Here is a 6112-nt window from a genome sequence, read left to right on the forward strand (position 1 = left end):
ACTTAATAACTTTCGACCACCCCTCATTCCTCTTTAGCTTGGAAATTACATTCTCATATAACCTTATAGTGGCAGCTCTCAACTCGAGAGTAACCTTTAGCTCTTCTAATCTATTCCAAAGGTTGTATCTAGGAACTATATCGAAAGCCTTTCTAAAATCCACAAAGCAACAAAATAAATTGGATTTATCATTACGACACTCCTCCGCAATGATCCTAAGCATAACGAGGTGGTCTGTTGTTGAGTGATGCCTTCTGAAACCTGCTTGGCCTTTAGCCTGCTTACCTTCACTTTCAAGCCATATGCTTAACTTTTTTTCCAAAATACTACCATATAACTTGGCTAAGAGAGGGATGATCATAATTCTCTGATAATTAGTGGGGTTATTTGTATCCCCACTTTTAAAAATAGGGATAATGAGGCTCTTAGTCCAAGGTTTAGGGAACCCTTGCTTGATTGCTTGATTGAAAAGCTTGTGTATGTGGGGAATGAGGACGGACCTACAATTTTTAATATTTCCACCTGGTAACCTTAAATGTTTTTAGCTTTCCCATTAGTGAGGTGATTAACCCCAAACTTAATGTCTTCTAAAGAGAAAACTTCTTTCATTGTGAGCAGGGTTTCCAAATTATCCATGACATTTGGAGATTCATAAAGCTTTTTAAGATAGGAATTCCAATCGTGAAGAGCAATTTTATTATTATCTTTAGTCTTCCTAGTCATAATCTGCCTCCAAAATTTCTTAGGAGCTACCTTAGAGAGGTGTAAGAGATTCGTTTGGCTTTGACGGATATACTGCTTCTTTTTCCTTTTAGTTAGGGCTTTGTATATTTTTATCTCGTCCATTTTAAGAGAATCATCAACAGCTTGCTTAATTTCTCTCCTCTCACTTTTACAATCTTTGTCATACCATAGATTGGTTTTGCTATTTCTTTTATTATTTGAAACTTCAATTGAGAACTTGTTAATAGAATATGACAGGGTTGTAGTAAAATTATGATAGAGGTCTTCTATGTTGTCTATACTAGATAAAGGAAGCAAATTAGTTTTTAATTCATTTAGAAGGAGATAGTTTTTATTTCTATCAATTATTAAGTTCTTTTGGCTGTAAGTATTATTTTCCGTGGGAACTCTATGCATGACAAAATTGAGAGTTATAAGTAAAGGCCTATGATCAGAGTCAGGTTCATGGTCATTTAAGATGTCAAAATTTATTATTTCATTGTATAATGGGAGATTAGAAATAGCGTAGTCTACCACGTTGCTACCAAGTCCACGGATGCAGGTCATCTTGTTGGAATTGGGCCACTTCTTTAGATCGTTGCAAATTATGAGATCCTGAGCACTACAAAACTTGACTAGCTCCAACCCAAACAAAGTACCTACTAGCCAGAGTAGGGTCTCCATCTAACCAAAGAGGATTAGGGTTGGAATGATTGCTTAGAATAATAGCTTGGTTTTTTAAAGTTCGAGCATTAAATTCACCTATTAAAAGGATATTATCATCATTCCTTAGGCTAGAAATGTCATTCTCTAAACCATTGTAAGGGTTAGTTTTATCTAGATTCTTCTTCTTATAGAAGTTAGAATTGATGGGGGGGAAACAACATATTGCTATGTAGGACTTTTTATTGTTAACGTCACTGATCTCTATCCAACTATACTGGTTGTGAGGGTCGTTTTTATAAATCCTAGCATGGGGGGAGATGTTCTTCTTAATGTAACAAGCTATTCCCCCAATGCCTCTACGGGAGGATCGCCTGTTCTAGGTAGACCATAGCGTAAAGCCATCTATGTTAGGGACCTTATATTCTTTGTGCTCCCAAGTTCAACAAGCAAAATAATATCAAGATCATTTGAAATCCAACTTAGCTTGGGGCCTTTGTTCCATGGGAAACCCTGATAGTTCCAAGAAAGGATCCGGAGCATGTTTAATTGGTATTGATTACCATCTTTCTGGTTTCTATCTCAAATAAAGGATTTTCTATTTCTGATTATTGCCCATTTTCCTTCCATTCTAGCTTCTTTTACCTTTTGAACCTCCTTTCTTAATTCTGCTTGATCTTCTAGAATGAGATCATCATTTATGAATATTCCCGTTCCTTTTAAACTTGAGGTTTAACTAAGTATGTCGTACTTATGATCAGTGGAGCTCACCTTTATGCAGATTAGTCTTCCTTTATTCTCAATTAATTTCCCCAACCTTGTTGCTTCTGTGAGACACACTGTTTCAATTTGTAATCTATTATGTAATTCTATCTAGGCTAACGCTAAAGTATCCTCATCTACTTCCTCCTTTAAACCGAAGATTATAAGGTTCAAGGCCCTTTTGTTAAGTTCGTGGTCTAATTCTATTAATTTTTTCATTTCATCTTTAATTGGTTTGATATCTAACTTATCTACCACATTATTTAGGGTGAGGCGGCTATTAACTTTTTCTTCTAGTTCTTTAATCGTGTCTTTCATTTTAAGACTCTCTAAAGTATTTTAATATTATATTAATATTATTAATTTTGTAATTGTAAACAATAATTTTATAAAAGTATTATTATTTTTTATATTATGATTAACTTTTTATTTTTATTACTAATTGTTGACTCAAATTTTTAATGTTAATGTCAATATTGATAAATATAAATTAAACTTAATATTAAAAACTCAATCTAACCCAATATTGTTAAGTTCTAATATTGAAAACATTAAATAATTTAATATTAAATTCTGATAATACAAATCTAAAAACTAAAACATAATAATCTAAACTTAATATAATTTCAAAACATATTAATACCTAATATAACATAAAAATATATTAATATTAAATTAATAATATTTTAATAAAATTGGATTTTAATTTTATTATTAAATGTAGATAGTTATATTAATATCATTATGAACATAATTAAGTATAACATTAATAAATAGCAAGTTTATTATCCAATTTAAACAAATAATTAAATTTTCTCAAAACAGAAAATTGTATGTTTTAAGAACATCTTAAATAAAAATATTAATAATATAAATCTAAAATTACTCATTTGCTTATGACCCCTCTTAAATTTAATAACTTTAGATTATTATATTTTAATTTTAAATATTATTATTTAAAATTATTTTAATATCATCTTTAAATAAATTATTTCAACAACCATATTATTTAATGTATTTTAATATCAATTATATATATATATATAGATAGATAGATATACAATTATAATCATAGTATTGAGCCATTAATCCAAAACCTATTAACATGATACTTAAATGTGATTTAGTATTTAAAATATATTATCACCTTGTTAAACTGCCAATCCAAAGCCCATTTTAAAATTTGAATTACTAACCAGTAAAACAATGGCTTTAAAGTTAAACCCAAGTTACTGTTCAGACAAAATTGACAAACACCCAAATTTTGACAATGCTACACAAAAGCACACATTGAAATTCTTAAGAGCTGAAGATTATAAAGAAAAATACAATAAACTAACAAAACAGTTAAGCAAATACTAGTGGCACCATTAGTGTTTAAAGTTTTGTATAATTCATTAATAATATAAACTAATTCTTTATTTAAAGCAGAAATCTATGTAAGTAGAAACACATTCCATAGTCTCTCATTTCTGCAAAAGGTGGTGGACAGTCTAACAGTTTTGCGATCAACGCTCAAGTATAAGGAGATTGGAAGTATCATGGGTTATAGATTTTGTTGCCACATTCGCATTTCCACACGAAGGGATAGTCTCCACCTATTGGAGTGGCGGGGCATTTCAGCACTGGAGTTAAGGCGCACTGCACAGGGTTACATGGATAGCACCCTTCGCATTTATTATAGCATGATGGCGACCCGAAGCCAATAGTGGGCAACGCAACGTCGCTTCTACCCTCTCCCACCCCCTCACATGTCAACAACAGTTTTTATCATTAAGTGTGCACTAATATCTTCATTCCAATCCAGAAAAACAAATCGAAATATAACTATTTACATAGAAATAGAGTGAAAACATGGATTCAGAAACAAACGATTACAAAGAAAGGAGGGCCAAAATTTTCTGACGAAGACAGGGTTTGTTTATCAGTAATTTCTCTCCCAGCGATCTCTGCATTATCAGCCAAATAAAAGGGTTGTTGTATCATATTAGTGCTTTTGCAGGCATGTGAGAAAATAATCTGTGCAAAATAAATTGAATACCCAATGAATTTCCATGCAAATAAATATAAAAATATAAAATATATAATCTATATATACAATCACATGACATTCTTGTTGTGAATATAAAAAAAAGGAAATAAACCTAAAAACATAAAAATAAACAGTAAAACATTTAACAATCTAGTCATTAAACTGTTTAGGAGATGTCAAAATTAAGGCTAAAAACATAAAAATAAACAGTAAAACATTTAACAATCCCGTCATTCAACTGTTCAGGACATGTGAAAATAAAGGCCTTGCTGCACGTGCTATTAACTTCCAAGAAAATATAAAGGATAATGGAGTCTGTCTTTAAGGTCTGCAACAACGAGAGCAACAGTAGCAATCTTCTTTCTCATACTGATGCCCCTGCCACGGCAACTGGCCATAAACACAAACATCAAACAATTTTATAGCTTAATTGGAATTGGATTAATTAGAATCACAGATTTGAATTATAAGTAAAGTCTGTGTGTTTTAAACTTTTTTTTTCAAAAACCCTAAAAATTCAAACACATTTAAAAAAATCTATAATAGAAATAATTTTCGCTGACATGTTCTGCCATAGAAAAACCAGGGATACAGTTGTATTTTACCCCAAGGCATAGACGTTGTCTGCAGGTTTTCCAGAGGTTGTTACAGTAGATTACAGGAAGAGGGTGAAAATGCAACAAAACAAAACACTTTAAATTGTGAACGAAAAAGAGCATGGGGATGTTGTGGCCAGATAAAAAGAAAAGAGTCGCCAGTGATATTTTACCTGTTGGTGTCTGGGTTGCCTGCAGGTTTTCTACCTTGTTTCCAGAGGCATCATCATGGCGTAGGGCTGTTACATTAAGAGCTAGAAATTAAAATTATAATATTGCCCTAAGCGAGCAACTCCAAGCTTAACCAAAAGACTCTACTTGGTTTCACTCTGGATTTTGTCCCCAGTATTTTACCTGATGGCATCAGCCCTAAAACTTCTGTTACAGGAGCAAGAAAAGGGAGAAAATGCAAACGCCCAAGAAACTTTATGAGATGCTCAACAAAGAAGAGATAGCAGGAAAAGGGAGAAAATGAAAACGCCCAAGAAACTTTATGACATGCTAGGCGAAGAAACTTTACGTTATTTATCCACGTTGCCAATTATTCCTCCATGTTCTGACAACCATACGTTTAAGAATTTAAATCGACATTAAGTCAGGTTTATGAGATGCTTGGAGTTATTTATCCACGTTGCGAGTTATTCCTCCACGTTCTATCAACCATACGTTTAAGAATTTAAATCGACATTTGTTTCACTTGCATAGAGAATTTTTAATTATTTTTAATCTCTATAAGTGGTCATGAACAAGACCCACAATAAAATTTTAAACATAGTTTAAACACTTGATTTAGATATGCAAGGAAGTTATCATTTTTAATTTCATTCATTGATGGAGTGGCGAGGACTAGAATATACCAGCATCTTTCAACTTAGACCATCTGATCAAAATGATTAATTAGCAAATGTATTAAAATGCCCAAGTCCAATAGAAGGGACACCTATTGGCGTAATTAAATAAAATTTTGTATTATTATAGAATTTTACAAAATAAAAATAATATACTAATATAATTATATTAGCTATAAAGTAAAATTGATAGATACTAATTAATAATAAAATACTAAAATAAAAATTAACTAAATTATAACTTTTTTATTATTATGAATTATAAAAAATAATATATAATTTAAACATATTTATATTCAAGATCATGGAAATTTATTCTTATTTTATTATAGAGATTTTTAATTTGAAAATAAGCTTTGATACAATATTATAGTTTACCAATATAATATTTTTGAAAAACCATAATTTACTTTATATGAGACTTTTCATATTTAGTTTTTTTTATTAACTTATTTAATTAAAATAGAAAAAAATGACATAATTTCTTT

The sequence above is a fragment of the Pinus tabuliformis genome, chromosome 9, assembly GCF_031772625.1.
Source record: "Pinus tabuliformis cultivar Carrire ecotype Pingquan chromosome 9, CPIR1, whole genome shotgun sequence".
NCBI lineage: Eukaryota > Viridiplantae > Streptophyta > Pinopsida > Pinales > Pinaceae > Pinus > Pinus tabuliformis.